General features: G+C 43.9%; 1 long non-coding RNA gene across 1 annotated transcript in view; it reads right to left on the reverse strand.

The window, feature by feature from the left end:
* The window catches only part of LOC145349642 (uncharacterized), a 49939-nt gene extending 47508 nt beyond the window's left edge, over positions 1–2431 (reverse strand). The window contains exon 1 of the long non-coding RNA XR_013888130.1: positions 2308–2431. This is a non-coding gene — a long non-coding RNA (uncharacterized LOC145349642). The remainder of the gene's footprint in view (positions 1–2307) is intronic.
* Between the last annotated feature and the right edge of the window lie 15076 nt (positions 2432–17507).

Here is a 17507-nt window from a genome sequence, read left to right on the forward strand (position 1 = left end):
ACTAGTATGAGAGGATCTCTCCATTTGGCCATGACTGTTCTTCAGTGTGGAATGTTAGTGTGGTGTCATTGCTGTAGAGGAAACTGGGATTTAGCCAGAACACATTTCAGGAGACATCAACACTTATCTTACCCCCAATGGAAAGCAAAGAATTGAGACAACGCAAGCAATGTTCACGCCATAGTCCGCACCTTACTGATGACTGACAGATACCAATGAGATTGGGAGGTTTACAGACTAATTCCTATTATAAATGCTAACTTGGTCAGTCTCTATGTTCAACATTAACATAAAAAGCTTGAATTAAAAATGATTACACAGGAATAAAAGGTGATTGGCTAACACAAGAATTTTAAATGCAGAAGGAACAGAACTTGGTTTCCCTGCATTGTGTAAATGAAACAAAAGCTGCAGCTGTTATTAAATGAATTGCACAGTCTCTGGGAACAGGCTGGAAACATGGTTTGGGAATGGACTCAGTTGAACTCGAATTGTTAGAAATATATAGGGCCGGGGTTCTCTGAAAACAAAACTAAGTGCCTAACGGGTGGGAAAACAGGAGAATTTCCCACTCATTTTTTGGGCGTACTTTCTTGAACGAATCTCTGACACCGAACCAAGCAGAGTGCCTCGGCAGGATTCACTCTGAAAAGTAGGGTTCAGGACCTATTCCCACCTGAGAGGCCAGCAGCAAATGCTGAGCGGACCACTGCGCGTGCGCTGATCTGTCATTGCGGAGAAAAGAAATGTGCACTGTCCCTCCCCCCTCCCTCCCACCACCCACCCACTGCCCTATCCCTCCACCCCCCCCCCATCCCATCACCAGGTTTCTGATCACTAGCCTTCCTCACAACTCACCCCCCCTCAATTGCTGATCTACTGGACCTCTCCAGGCCAGACCTGATCTCCCCCCCGATGGCCCCACCAGCCCCAATCCACCCCCTTCTGTCCAACCCCAAGCCCCCCCATGGCCAGCCCTGACCCCTGCCACCAATTGTCATCCCAGTAGGTCCCGCCCTCCCCGTGCAGTGACAGTTTGCCCCTTAGGCAGTGCCACCCCCTTAATCCCAACCTCTCTGGGGAGGGTCTCAGTGGTTTCAGTCCCCACCAGCAGGGTGAGGCCCCCTGTTTCCCATTGGTGGGACAGTTGTAAACCCTGCTGGTGAGAATTACTCCTGGAAGAGGCGGACCTTTCCCAGACTTACTAATCTTGTGGAAATGTCAATTTAAATGATATAGTAAGAAGTCTCACAACACCAGGTTGAAGTTGAACAGGTTTATTTGGTAGCACGAGCTTTCAGAGTGCTGCTCCTTCATCAGGTGAGTGATTTAAATGATAACCAGTGCCGATTTCCAGTGCGGGGCTGATTGCACTAAAATAAAAGCGCTTGTGAGACTCGCAACCTCGCAAAGTGCCTCTCGCTGATGTCTCCCAGCCCATTGCACTGCCTGAGCAGCGCAGTTTGCTGGGACAATCCGGGTCAAAGATTTTTAAAAATAAATAATTAATTTAAAGTTTGCACAATCAGCAAACCAGGGAATCAACACAAACTGAAACATTCAGTTTCTTTCTCCACAGAAACTGCCTGACCTGCCAAGTAATTTAGTCATTTTGTTTTTTTATTTCAGATTTCCAGCATCTACAGTATTTTGTTTTTGTTGTGATGGTGAAGAATTGGATTTGAAGAAATTGAGAATTGCTTTCCAGCAGCATCTAATGACCAGAAGCGGGATTTTCCGTGTCCCCCTCCCTGCTCCACACAGGATTTTTCACAGTGCAGCCTGTGCAGGATGGTCTATTCCATTCACTGACAATGGGGCTCCCCATTCTACGCAACCCCCTCCATGGGAAAATCCATGCTGGGGATTCAATATGGATGGGACTGGATGATCACACCAGCGAGAATGGCCAAACATGTATATTTTGCAGCCTATTGCTACCACCTTTTACAATCAAACTGCAGCCTCACAGCAGTTCAGCAGGAGTTTAGAAAGGAAAATCCCATTAAAAGGTTTACAAAGAGAATTTCAAAACTAATCTTTCAGGTTGAAACAATCAGTGAGGAATAGTAACAAGAGGAAGTAAATCAGTTGGACAGAAAGTGAACAATTTTTAATAAAATATGTAAATTGCTCCAATATAAACAACATTAATCTAAAATATTCCAAGTTGTTATTTTTTTTTTACCTGTCAGCAGTGGATATGGATTCTCACAGTAAAACCCTTGCATACAGAACAGAAGCAATTCAGGATGCTTGTTACAAGAAAAGAGACAAAAGCAGTAAATTGGATTTGGTGCAACTTACACTTATCACTTCACATTTCACAATGGTGAAGAGGTTGCTTGTTGCAAATTCTTCATTCACCTTTCCAATTGCAGCAGCTATTACTGTAACAATCTGTGAAAAGGTAGATCTTTCACATGGAGTTCCTGAATCAGGAAGCAAAGGGTTTTAAGGATGAATATATTTTTGATTCTTATCTATTTGGGTTAAAACCCCAATGATCAGAACAACAAACAGTGTAACAAAGCCATTCCTCAGCACATTTCAATACTCACCAGAAGTGTAGATGATCTGGGCTGCAGCAAAGATGAAGAGAATGGTTTTCATTTTGCCCGTATGGAGAAGGTGGTGGACACTGGATTGTGTTCCTGTCTCTGTCTGCTCTCTGCTCCTCTTCAATGTTTATATAAATCACAGAGCAATAGCAGACATTATAGAACAATGATGTAATCTAACCACAATCACTATACTGACTTCACTCCCTTCATTCCGTAATAACTCTTACTGGTTGTTAACATTCTGTCCAAAAGTACCATTGGATGTTGTAATTTGATTTGTAAGGAATGACGTGTGTCAATTTCCAGTTTCATAACTGATATAATCCTCAATTATTTTTGTAACTTTATAAAATATTTATGATGAAATGCAATGTATAAAGAAGTGGTAAATTTTCAAATCAATGAACTCAGAAACATAGAACTTACTGATTATTGTTAGATGTACCTTACAGCTCAAACCTCCAAACTGGTGCCAAGCTCAGTAATAGTCCAAAATCTTGTTAGCTATTTGTGGTGATTGTCACTTTAAGGTCAGTCTTACTGAGTATGGGTCACGTAGAAGTTAAAATGTTCAGATTAAAAAATGTCATATCTCCTCTGTAACAGCTTCAAGGGAGTCTGTCCACTTTCAGGCTAACCTTCACTTGCGTAAGCCCCGTAACATTCTGCTTTTTAACTTCACTGGAGGGTGAGCATGGCTAGATTTTTCCATAACAAATACCAAAGGCAAGGTATGGGATATATGCAAATGAAGGATTAACAGAAGTCAATTTTTCATCAAGCGTGAAAGGGCGAAAAGCCAGGATTTAATTGGCAAATATGTGTGTCAATGAAAGGTGTGAAAAATCTCTTGTTCCTGATTTGCTGTAATTGACAATAACTGCTGATCTGTTTCTCTATAATCTCAGAACCACTCCGGTCATTTCAAAGGAAGAGGGGAATTTTCTTTGCGCACAAGTAATTAAAGGCCTTGCATTGGATGCATGGTGTCCAGTGTTGTTTGTGTTAAGAGTCGACTAAGAGTGCCTGATGTTGCTGGTACCCAAGGGTCTCTGACAGTTTTTGGAGGCTCTGCCAGGACTGCAAATCCCCTGAGTGTCTACAGGGGAAGGAAGGATGGTGCCTCGCTGATCAACAGCTCACAGACCATCACTGCCTGGTTTTGGGCATTGAGCCATTTTGATCAGGGGAACGCACAGGGAAACACTGGAATGTCCTGCGTAAACACTAATCTCCAACCAAGGTAGTAACAGGGCTCAAGTCCCCTGGGGTGCAACATAAGACTTGGAGGTTGGACCCCCTCTTAGCCCTTTGTTCACCTTTTTTTTCATTTGTCTTAACTGTTTTGTTTGTTGGTCTTTGTCTATCTGTGTGTATCCATGTCACACACTGGCTGGTGGGATAGAGCAGGTCCCCTCTCTGATCATGGGAAATTCATTAGGGGAGACACATGAGCCTTCTCCCTTAGTTTCCTTACATTTTTTTCTTTATGCCGATTTTGATTATAGTCCGGATTCCAACTTTACCTTGGCGTAGGATACATAGCACGTACAGGAACCTGTTAAGGATGTATTATGTAGAGAAGTTTCACTTGGTGTTCATGAATTGTTTGGGTGTATCTCAAGACGCTAGAATATCAGCGCTTGTAAATATTCTTGTACCGAGTATCCTGATCTGAAGAAAATGTTTGCAATGTCTTGTGTTGAATGGGGGGGAAGACAGGACCTATCCAAACTTGTTAGAGCCCTCCAGCCCTGTGAATGCTCCAATACCAGAAGCTAAAATGGAGAAGTAAAGTTACAGATAATGTATTGTATGCAGCCAGTTGGGGTAGTGGACGCGGGGCTGGGGATAAGGCAATCAGCCGGCGAGGCAGTGACAAAAGTACCTGTTTCACCTGCGGTCTCCTGGAACCGTATCCAGAGACCTTCAGCTGTACCACCCCCATCTCCCCCATCACCTACACACCCAACAACTCCCTATACCACGCACCGACATTTAGTTAGCCATGAATGTCAATATGTGACTGCTGCTTAAAATATTGTGGAATTTACTTGTATAATTTGTTATGCAATATTATTCCTGTGATAGGATTTTTTTGTTTGTTTTGATTTTCTTGATTTTGTGAAGCTTCAGTTTTGCTGTGTCATTTTAACTTAACTGTTAGTGCCTAGTTTTGATTTTACCCGAGCCAATGACATTTTCTCGGAAGTCTCTTAATGCATGTATGTGCCTCGATCTTCTCCGATTTTTTTGAATGATAAACTGTACCTGTAATTTTTAGTTGTTGGGCTAACACAAGAGGCAGTGCTGTTTTCCTATTGTCAATCTGGACCGACCTTGGTGTTATCAATGCCAGTATTGTTTTGAAATGTTTGTTCCATTTGCCAGCGCCCCGCCAGCGAAATCCGCTTTTGTTTTTGCAACAGTAACTTTGTAAGGTTTATGAAAATTATAATTTAATAAACCTGGTCATCTATGTTGCTGATTACATTAATTCTTACATTTGGTGTATGGAATTTTAGTTTTCTCATGCTTCATGTGTGAACAAATGTTTATAACTGTTGTTACAGAAAAGACCATGCTTTAATGATTACAGTAAAAAATCTGCAGTCATTTGCAGGAGGGGGATTGTGATAGATTCACCGACTGCAATTTTCATGCCTAGATTTGATCAACTGCCTTCTATGCAACCTGTAACACTGGTGCCAACCCTGCTGGGGCAGCACTATGATCACTGTTATTCTTAGCATAGATTTTAATATTTGTGAAGACATACATATTCAGTAATGGAACTGGTGATGAGAAGATTTAAATTCAATCCCGATCTTATTGTAACTATTAAAGGGAGAAAACCTTCTGCCAAAATTGTTGATAGCAAGGCTATGGCAGATGATAAGCTAGAAACTATAATTATCATGAAAAAGATAGTGTTGGGCAAGATAATGGAGCTAAAGGTAGACAAGTCTCCTGGTCCTGATGAATGCATCCCAGGGTACTAAAAGAGATGGTGGGAGAAATAGCAAATGCACTAGTGGTAATTTACCAAAATTCACTGGACTCTGGGGTGGTTCCCACAGATTGGAAAACAGCAAATGTGACGCCACTGTTTAAAAAAAGGTAGACAAAAGGTGGGTACCTATGGGCCAGTTAGCTTAACTTCTGTAGTAGGGAAAATCTATCATTGAGGAAGAAATAGCAAGACATCTGGATATAAGTTGTCCCATTGGCAAGACACAGCATGGGTTCATGAAGGGAAGGTCATGTTTGACTAACTTGGGGGAATTCTTTGAGAACATCGGAGATGTCAGGGGTAAGTTTTTCACTCAGAGGGTGGTGAGTGAGTGGAATCAGCTGCCGTTGGTGGTGGTAGAGGCGAACTCGCTGGGATTTTTTAAGAGACTTCTGGATGAGTACATGGGATTTAATGGGATTGAGAGTTATAGATAGGCCTAGTAGGTATGGATATGATTGGCGCAACTTGTGGGCCGAAGGGCCTGTCTGTGCTGTAGTGTTCTATGTTCTATGTTCTGGTACATGGCACAGTGGACAATGGGGAACCTGTGGATGTGGTGCATCTGGATTTTCAGAAGGCATTTGACAAGGTGCAGCACCAAAGATTGCTACATAAGACAAAGGTGCACAGTGTTATGGGTAATGTATTAGCATGGATAGAGGATTGGTTAACTAACAGAAAGCAAAGCGTGGGGGTAAATAGGTGTTTTTCTGGTTGGCGATCAGTGACTAGTGATGTGCCTCAGGGATCAGTGTTGGGACTGCAATTGTTTACAACTTACATAGATGATTTGGAGTTGGGGACCGAGTGTAGTGTGTCAAAATTCACAGATGACACTAAGATGAGTGGCAGAGCAAAGTGTGCAGAGGACACTGAAAGTCTGCAATGGGGTATAGATAGTCTAAGTGAATGGGTGAGGGTCTGGCAGATGGAATACAATTTTGGTAAATGAGAGGTCATCCATTTTGGTTGGAATAACAGCAAAATGGACTATTATTTAAATGGTAAAAAATTGCAGCATGCTGCTGTGCAGAGGGACCTGGGTGTCCTTGTGCAAGAATTACAAGGAGCTGATGTGCAGGTGCAGTAGGTAATTAAGGAGGCAAATGGAATTTTATCCTTCATTGCTAGAAGGATGGAATTTAAAAACAGCGAGGTTATGTTGAAGCTGTACAAGGTGCTGGTGAGACCACACTTCGAATACTGTGTACAGTTTTGGTCTCCTTCTTTGAGAAAGGATATACCACACTGGAGGGGATGCAGAGGAGATTCACTAGGTCGATTCCGGAGTTGAGAGGTTTGGCTTATGAGGAGACACTGAGTAGAGTGGGGCTATACTCATTGGAATTTGGAAGACTGAAGGGGGATCTTATAGAAACATATGGAAGTTGTTTCCACTGGCGGGTGAAACTAGAACTAGGGGACGTGGCCTCAAAATAAGGGGGAGCAGATTTAGGACTGAGTTGAGGAGGAACTTCTTCACACAAAGGGTTGTGAATCTGTGCAATTCCCTGCCCAGTGAAGCAGTTGAGGCTCCCTCATTGAAAGTTTTTAAGGCAAGGATAGATAGATTTTTGAACAATAAAGGAATTAAGGATTATAGTGAGTGTGTGGGTAAGTGGAACTGAGTTCACAAAAGGGTCGGCCATGATCTTATTGAATGGCAGAGCAGGCTCGAGAGGCCAGATGGCCGACTCCTGCTCCGAGTTCTTATGCTCTTCTTCTGTGATAATTGTAAACAATCACTTCTTCCTGATTTATATGAATGTTAAACTCATTGACTATAATTTGGCCTTGCTGTGATCAAATCAGATGGTCACGTAAGATATGAATTTTTCAGGAGGAAACTTAAGCTTATGCTTTTCCTCTTGTACAAAATGTAAAAGACAGGAGTTCCTTCAACACAGCAGGAGAAGTACTTTATTAGCCATAAAGTACTTTGAGGCATCCTGAAGCTATAAAAACACAGCCAGAATGAGCAGCAATAAGAGGGTGAAGCAAACAATCTTATCCAGTAATTTATTCATTTTAGTGGGATGGGGTTACTCAGTAAATTGGCTATTCAGGTTCCTATGGAAATCATAACTGTATCCTAATCTGGTGTACATAAATAATAAGTACAATGAAATAACACGAGGAACTCCGTACGAATGTGATAACATGATAAGTACAAATATTTTGGACAGTCACTTTTTTTTCCTTTGATGCTCGATATTGAAAGATTGGGAACAATTTGACTTTAGCCATTTGCCTAAAATGAGTGATTTTGGAATTGGATTTTTCAAAATCTCTCAGTAAATCAGGAGAGGGATGTAACTGATGGTGAACTGAGTTCATCCATTTTGCACCATAAACTAACTTCATTGAATCTTGGGATTTATTTGGATACTTGCCACAATCTTGTTGCTGTTGAAATTATAGGTAGTGCCAAATTGTGTCATACAGCAAATAGATTGAGTGATATCTTTTTAAGTGTTAAAATAAGCTATTGCCATTAGCATACTAAGGATTAACCCGAATAGACAACCTTCTTGACATCATCCAGGATCCACAACAAGAGCAGTATGGTGTTAATTGGAATTACCTTCAGTTGCCGTAATGTTTATTAGGTTGTGTCAAAAGTTCAGGGATGCTTCCTACTGCTACACAGATTCTATCAAATACAGATGTAGGTATACGATGGGTTCCCAACTGTGCTGAAATCAGCCTGTCCCTTCCAGGACATCACTCTCCCTTTGGCCTGTCAGTTCATGCCACCAATCTTGGGGAACAACTGCATTCACCCAGCGCCTCATCCCTGTGAGTGTGAGAATGACAGTATAATACCCCTCCTACACCAGTGACACAGTAAGAAAGAACTGCTGCTGGCAGTACCCCCCTCCCCACTGGAGCCCATTCCCCAACACCATCCACGGAAAAGTGAACACTCCCCACATCCCCATCAAAGCGCACCCCTCTCATGTCTAACACTGCTCTCTAGTGATCATAAGACCAAGGGTTGTCAAGATGCTGCTAGGCTGCCCAGCTTGGCTAGTCAGCCATCTGGCCTCTCGAGCCTGCTCCGCCATTCAATAAGATCATAGCTGATCCTTTTGTGAACTCAGTTCCACTTACCCACATGCTCACTATAATCCTTAATCCCTTCAAAAATCTATCTATCCTTGCCTTAAAAACATTCAATGAGGTAGCCTCAACTGCTTCACTGGGCAGGGAATTGCACAGATTCACAATCCTTTGTGTGAAGAAATTCCTCCTCAACTCAGTCCTAAATCTGCTTCCCCTTATTCTGAGGCCATGTCCCCTAGTTCTAGTTTCACCCGCCAGTGTAAATGACCTCCCTGCTTCTATATGATCTCTTCCCTTCATAATCTTATGTTTTTATAAGTATGAAGTGGGTATAGGAGAATGGGACAGAGTGGTCTGGTATAGGGAATGGGACAGTATGGAGTGGGTATAGGGATTGGGACAGTATGGTGTGGGTATAGGGTTTGGGACAGTATGGAATGGGTATAGGGATTGGGACAGTATGGAGTGGGTATAGGGATTGGGACAGTATGGAATGGGTATAGGGTTTGGGACAGTATGGAGTGGGTATAGGGAATGGGACAGTATGGAGTGGGTATAGGGATTGGGACAGTATGGAATGGGTATAGGGATTGGGACAGTATGGAGTGGGTATAGGGATTGGGACAGTATGGAATGGGTATAGGGATTGGGACAGTATGGAGTGGGTATAGGGAATGGGACAGTATGGAGTGGGTATAGGGATTGGGACAGTATGGAATGGGTATAGGGATTCGGACAGTATGGAGTGGGCATCGGGGAATGGGACAGTATGGAGTGGGTATAGGGATTGGGACAGTATGGAGTGGGTATAGGGATTGGGACAGTATGGAATGGGTATAGGGATTGGGACAGTATGGAGTGGGAATAGGGAATGGGACAGTATGGAGTGGGTATAGGGATTTGGGCAGTATGGAGTGGGTATAGGGATTGGGACAGTATGGAGTGGGTATAGGGATTGGGACAGTATGGAATGGGTATAGGGAATGGGACAGTATGGAGTGGGTATAGGGATTGGGACAGTATGGAGTGGGTATAGGGAATGGGACAGTATGGAGTGGGTATAGGGATTGGGACAGTATGGAGTGGGTATAGGGAATGGGACAGTATGGAGTGGGTATAGGGATTGGGACAGTATGGAGTGGGTATAGGGATTGGGACAGTATGGAGTGGGTACAGGGAATGGGACAGTATGGAGTGGGTATAGGGATTGGGACAGTATGGAGTGGGTATAGGGATTGGGACAGTATGGAGTGGGTATAGGGATTGGGACAGTATGGAGTGGGTATAGGGAATGGGACAGTATGGAGTGGGTATAGGGATTGGGACAGTATGGAGTGGGTATAGGGACTGGGACAGTATGGAGTGGGCATCGGGGAATGGGACAGTATGGAGTGGGTATAGGGATTGGGACAGTATGGAGTGGGTATAGGGATTGGGACAGTATGGAGTGGGTATAGGGATTTGGACAGTATGGAGTGGGTATGGGGATTGGGACAGTATGGAGTGGGTATAGGGATTGGGACAGTATGGAGTGGGTATGGGGATTGGGACAGTATGGAGTGGGTATAGGGATTGGGACAGTATGGAGTGGGTATAGGGATTGGGACAGTATGGAGTGAGTATGGGGATTGGGACAGTGTGGAGTGGGTATAGGGATTGGGACAGTATGGAGTGGGTATAGGGATTTGGACAGTATGGAGTGGGTATGGGGATTGGGACAGTATGGAGTGGGTATAGGGATTGGGACAGTATGGAGTGGGTATAGGGATTGGGACAGTATGGAGTGGGTATAGGGAATGGGACAGTATGGTGTGTGTATAGGGATTCGGACTGTATGGAGTGGGTATATGGATTCGGACAGTATGGAGTGGGTTTAGGGGAATGGGACAGTATGGAGTGGGTACAGGGATTGGGACAGTATGGAGTGGATATAGGGATTGGGACAGTATGGAGTGGGTGTAGGGATTGGGGCAGTATGGAATGGGTATAGGGATTGGGACAGTATGGAGTGGGTATAGGGATTGGGACAGTATGGAGGGGGTGTAGGGATTGGGACAGTATGGAATGGGTATAGGGATTGGGACAGTATGGACTGGGTATAGGGATTGGTGTGGGTATGCCGGCGTTGGACTGGCGTAAACACAGTAAAAAGCCTGACAACACCAGGTTTTAGTCCAACCTATTTATTTGATAATATATTAGTATATTATCAAATAAATAGGTTGGACTAAAACCTGGTGTTGTCAGACTTTTTACTATAGGGATTGGGACAGTATGGAGTGGGTATGGGGATTGGGACAGTATGGAGTGGGTATAGGGATTGGGACAGTATGGAGTGGGTATGGGGATTGGGACAGTATGGAGTGGGTATGGGGATTGGGACAGTATGGAGTGAGTATAGGGATTTGGACAGAATGGAGTGGGTATAGAGATTGGGACAGTATGGAGTGGGTATAGGGATTGGGACAGTATGGAGTGGGTATGGGGATTGGGACAGTATGGAGTGGGTATAGGGATTTGGACAGAATGGAGTGGGTATAGGGATTGGGACAGTATGGAGTGGGTATAGGGATTGGGACAGTATGGAGTGGGTATGGGGATTGGGACAGTATGGAGTGGGTATAGGGAATGGGACAGTATGGAGTGGGTATAGGGATTGGGACAGTATGGAGTGGGTATAGGGATTGGGACAGTATGGAGTGGGTATGGGGATTGGGACAGTATGGAGTGGGTATAGGGATTGGGACAGTATGGAGTGGGTATGGGGATTGGGACAGTATGGAGTGGGTATAGGGCTTTGGACAGAATGGAGTGGGTATAGGGATTGGGACAGTATGGAGTGGGTATAGGGAATGGGACAGTATGGAGTGGGTATAGGGAATGGGACAGTATGGAGTGGGTATAGGGATTGGGACAGTATGGAGTGGGTATAGGGATTGGGACAGTATGGAGTGGGTATAGGGAATGGGACAGTATGGAGTGGGTATAGGGATTGGGACAGTATGGAGTGGGTATAGGGAATGGGACAGTATGGAGTGGGTATAGGGAATGGGACAGTATGGAGTGGGTATAGGGATTGGGACAGTATGGAGTGGGTATAGGGATTGGGACAGTATGGAGTGGGCATCGGGGAATGGGACAGTATGGAGTGGATATACGGAATGGGACAGTATGGTGTGGGTATAGGGATTGGGACAGTATGGAGTGGGTATAGGGATTGGGACAGTATGGAGTGGGTATAGGGATTTGGACAGTATGGAGTGGGTATGGGGATTGGGACAGTATGGAGTGGGTATAGGGATTGGGACAGTATGGAGTGGGTATAGGGATTTGGACAGTATGGAGTGGGTATGGGGATTGGGACAGTATGGAGTGGGTATAGGGATTGGGACAGTATGGAGTGGGTATAGGGATTGGGACAGTATGGAGTGGGTATGGGGATTGGGACAGTATGGAGTGGGTATAGGGATTGGGACAGTATGGAGTGGGTATAGGGATTTGGACAGTATGGAGTGGGTATGGGGATTGGGACAGTATGGAGTGGGTATAGGGATTGGGACAGTATGGAGTGGGTATAGGGAATGGGACAGTGTGGTGTGTGTATAGGGATTCGGACAGTATGGAGTGGGTATATGGATTCGGACAGTATGGAGTGGGTTTAGGGGAATGGGACAGTATGGAGTGGGTACAGGGATTGGGACAGTATGGAGTGGGTATAGGGATTGGGACAGTATGGAGTGGGTGTAGGGATTGGGGCAGTATGGAATGGGTATAGGGATTGGGACAGTATGGAGTGGGTATAGGGATTGGGACAGTATGGAGTGGGTGTAGGGATTGGGACAGTATGGAATGGGTATAGGGATTGGGACAGTATGGAGTGGGTATGGGGATTGGGACAGTATGGTGTGGGTATAGGGATTGGGACAGTATGGAGTGGGTATAGGGTTTGGGACAGTATGGAGTGGGTATAGGGATTGGGACAGTATGGAGTGGGTATAGGGTTTGGGACAGTATGGAGTGGGTATAGGGTTTGGGACAGTATGGAGTGGGTATAGGGATTGGGACAGTATGGAGTGGGTATAGGGTTTGGGATAGTATGGAGTGGGTATAGGGATTGGGACAGTATGGAGTGGGTATAGGGTTTGGGACAGTATGGAGTGGGTATAGGGATTGGGACAGTATGGAGTGGGTATAGGGATTGGGACAGTATGGAGTGGGTATGGGGATTGGGACAGTATGGAGTGGGTATTGGGATTGGGACAGTATGGAGTGGGATAGAGGGATTGGGACAGTATGGAGTGAGTATAGGGATTGGGACAGTATGGAGTGGGTATGGGGATTGGGACAGTATGGAGTGGGTATAGGGATTGGGACAGTATGGAGTCAGTATAGGAATGGACTGTCTAGATTGGGTATAGGGAATGGGACAGTATGGAGTACGTATAGGGAATTGACAATAAAGTGTGTTTATAGCGAATGGATAGGCACATCCTGTGACATTTGGTTTACCCTATTGAAGAGCTGGGGACATTTGAATTGCTGTTTTTCTAGGGGACCTGCCGCTGGTGGGACCACACCTGTTCAGCCTATTTGTGAACTCTGGGGAATGCAGCTGTGGTGTTGGGAACCTTTTGGCAGGTAAGTATTAAAAATCTTGCCAGCACCCCCATATGCTTCCTCCATATCACTTCTCATCCTCATAATCCTCCATGCTGTATTTCTGCCATTCCCCATGCCCCATCCAACTCCTGGCCTCTTCCATACCCCCATTCTTTCACCAGAAATAATCTTCAAGTATCACTATGGCAGCATTAATTAACTGTCATGGTCGAGACTTGAGATAGATATATATGTGTATTCTACATAAATATATATTTATGTATACATATTATATATTCATCAACTGGGCTACTTTATAAAGTCAATTTTTTCTGTGCTTTTCAAATTGGAGAATTGTTGAGCTGTCAAGATGTCTCCAGTCAGTCACCTGATAACTTGTAACAGTTTTAAAGTAACAGTGACCATGTAGACCCTGAGTCTGCTCCATCACTGGTCTTAATCTCCCACAACGGTGCGAATGGCTGAAGAATTAGCAATCCCATCACAACAGTTTTGACACAAACACTTCAATTTATTAACTCAAAGCCAGTGTCTACTGGAGCAAAGGAATCCTAACTTTAGGACAAAGGAATCCTGAGCAGTTTGGCAACAGTGACCACAGTAAGCTTTATGGTACTGATGAGTAAAGCAAAGGTACTAAATTGAGAGAAAGCTAATTACAATATTAGGCAGGAGCTGAAGAATGTAGATTGGGGGCAAATGTTTGAGAGCAAAACAACATCTGGCATGTGAGAGGCTTTCAAGTGTAAGTGGATAGAGATTGAGGTCAAGCACATTCCTGTACGGATGAAGGACAGTTGTGGCAAGTTTTGGGAACCTTGCATAACAAAAGTCATTGTAAGCCTAGTCAAAGAAAAAAAGGAAGCATTTGTCAAAGCTAGGAGGCTGGGAACACATGAAGCAAGTGTGAAAGTACAAGGAAAGTAGAAAGAAACTTAAGCAAGGAATAAGGAGGGCTAAAACATGTCACGAAAAGTCATTGGCCAATAGGATTAAGGAAAATCCCGAGGCTTTTTATACATATATAAAGAGCAAGAGGGTAAGCAGAGAGAGAATTGGCCCAATCAAGGACAGGGGAGGGAATCTGTGCGTGGAACCAGAGGAAATGACTGAAGTATTCAATGAATACTTTGTGTCAGTCTTCACCAAACAGAAGGACTTGGTGGATGATGAGTCTGGGGAAGGATGTGTAGATAGTTTGGGTCACGTTGAGATCAAAAAGGAGGAGGTTTTGGAGTTCTTGAGAAACATTAAGGTAGACAAGTCCCCAAGGCTTAATGGGATATACCCCAGAATACTGAGAGAGGCAAGGGAGGAAATTACTGGGGCCTTGAGAGAAATCTTTGTATCCTCACTGGCTGCAGGGGAGGTCATGATGTGGAGATGCCAGCATTAGACTAGAGTAAGCACATTAAGAAGTTTCACAACACCTGGTTAAAGTCCAATACGTTATTTGGTAACAAAAGCTACCATGTCCCGTGTTTGTCTTCTGAGATCGATGTGGTTTTTTACCAAATAAACCTGTTGGACTTTAACCTGGTGTTGTGAGACTTCTTACTGTGCAGGGGAGATATCAGAGGATTGGAGAAAAGCCAATACTGTTCCTTTGTTTAAGAAGGGTAGCAAGAATAATCCATGTAATTGCAGGCAAATGAGCCTTATATCAGTGGGAGGGAAATTATCCGAGAGGATTCTTCGAGATAGGATTTACTCCCACTTGGAAATAAGTGGATGTTTTATGAGAGACAACATGGTTTTTTGAAGAGAAGGTTGTGTCTCTAACTTGATTGAGTTTTTTGAGGAAGTGACAAAGATGATTGATGAGGGTAGGGCAGTGGATGTTACCTACATGGACTTCAGTAAGGCCTTAGACAAGTTCCCTCATGGCAGACTGGTGCAGAAGGTGAAGTTGCATGGGATCAGAGGTGAGCTGGCAAGATGGATACAGAACTGGCTCGGTCACAGAAGACAGAGGGTCACAGTGGAAGGGTGCGTTTCTGAATGAAGGGCTGTGACAAGTGACATTCCTCAGGGATCAATGCTGGGACCTTTGCTGTTTGTAATATATATAAGTGAACTGGAGGAAAATGTAACTGTTTTGATTAGTAAATTTGCAGATGACACAAAGGCTGGTAGATTTGCAGAGAGCAATGAGGACCATCAGAGGATACAGCAGGGTATAGATCGGTGGTTGGAGACTTGGGCGGAGAGATGGCAGATGGAGTTTAATCTGGACAAATGTGAGGTAATGCATTTTGGAAGGTTTACTATAGACAGGAAATATACATTCAACGGCAGAGCCCTTAAGAATATTGATGGGCAGAGGGATCTGGATATACAGGTGTACAGGTCACTGAAAATGGCAATGCAGGTGGAGAAGGTAGTCAAGGAGGCATACGGCATGCTTGCCTTCATCGGCCGGGGCACTGAGTTTAAAAATTGGCAAATCTTGTTGCAGCTTTATAGAACGTTAGTCAGGCCACACTTGGAATATAGTGTTTAATTCTGGTCGCCACACTACCAGAAGGATGTGGAGACTTTGGAGAGGGTACAGAAAAGATTTACCAGGCGGTTGCCTGGTATGGAGGGCATTAGCTATGAGAAGAGGTTGGAGAAACTTGGATTGTTCTCAGTGGAACGACGGAGGTTGAGGGGAGACCTGACAGAAGCCTACAAGATTATGAGGAGCATGGACAGAGTGGATAGTCAGAAGCTTTTTCCCAGGGTGGAAGAGTGAATTACTAGGGGGGCACAGGTTTAAGGTGTGAGGAGCAAGATTTAAAGGAGATGTACAAGGCATGTTTTTTACACAGAGGGTGGTGGGTGCCTGGAACCTACTGCAGGGGGAGGGAGTGGAAGCAGATACAATAGTGACTTTTAAGGGACATCTTGATAAATACATGAATAGAATGGGAATAGAGAGATATGGTTCCTGGAAAGTTCAGTCGGACAGCATGGCTGAAGGCCTGTTCTTGTGCTGTAATTCTCTTTGTTCTTTGTTAATTAAACCCTTCCTGACTTCAGCCTTTTGAATTTTCGTTTTGCATCCAACATTGAAGAAGTGCATTACATGACCTTCCCCAAAATGTACTGTCATGTCATCCCATAGAACTGAATTCCAGCAGTTTCTGTTTGACCTCTAATGTGAACAGGACTCCAGACAACAGCTGTACTGTCTACCATCAAGCTGGTGGAGTAGAGTACACTCTGGCCCTCATCAAACTTGCCAACTGCTAGAACTCAAGCTTCCAAAACTCTATGTCCCTTTTGCATTGTGGAAGTTTTAGTCTGGGAAGACAGATCACCCTAATCCTAACCCTCATCTCAGAACAAATATTCCAATTGATTCATCGTCCTGGGCACATGTAAACCCTAATTTGTATTTTTATTGTGGTCATACCCTGAACCCTCTTCCCTTTTCCTTACCTCTGTTTATTTCTGAGTATAGATGGAATGAACGTGGACAAACCCTTCCCATGTTTGTGTAAAAATAAACCTGACCTCGGGTTTGCTATGCTACTTATTCACAGAGGATTAGAAATTTCTAAATTTAATGGTCAGGGAAAATATGCCACCATGTATAAAGTGGAAAATCAGAATAAAACCCTTCTTTCTGTTAACAAATGGGTAGAGAAGGGGGCAGTTTAAAATGACCCCCTCCCTCTTTGTAACATAACAGTGACAAGCCTGAAATAGAGAAAAGAATCTGTGAATGTCTCCTTGGAAAAAATCTGTTCATTTTAAAGCCTCATAAAAGGGGATTCAACCATGGCCACTCATGGTATGTATGAATAAAGCTTTAATCCTTGTAACTTTTCAAGTCGTAACATTATATTGAAAAGCCACATAAAAGAAAGAATAACTCATAACATCAAAAAGTGTGAATATAACAAAGCTAGCATTCCCCTGTGGAATCCTATAGGATTGCGTTCATTAATCAGACATGGATTTCAGCCACACATTCACAATGAGACCACCTGGCAATTTTATCAACAGAAGCAGGCTGAACAGAAGGCGTGATTATTAAGAGATCTAAAATCTACATACAGAACTGCAATCATGTCCCAATGAACTGAGGTGGATCTTCCAGCCTCGTCACTAACATGTCAGCTCTGACGAAGGGTCATCCAGACTTGAAACATTGGCTCTATTCTCTCTCCGCAGATGCTGTCAGACCTGCTGAGATTTTACAGCATTTCTTGTTTTTGCTTCAGATTCCAGTATTTTGCTGCCTTGGAAAT

Source organism: Carcharhinus amblyrhynchos, chromosome 11 (genome assembly GCF_965287045.1).
Source record: "Carcharhinus amblyrhynchos chromosome 11, sCarAmb.v2.hapA, whole genome shotgun sequence".
NCBI classification, from domain to species: Eukaryota; Metazoa; Chordata; class Chondrichthyes; order Carcharhiniformes; family Carcharhinidae; genus Carcharhinus; species Carcharhinus amblyrhynchos.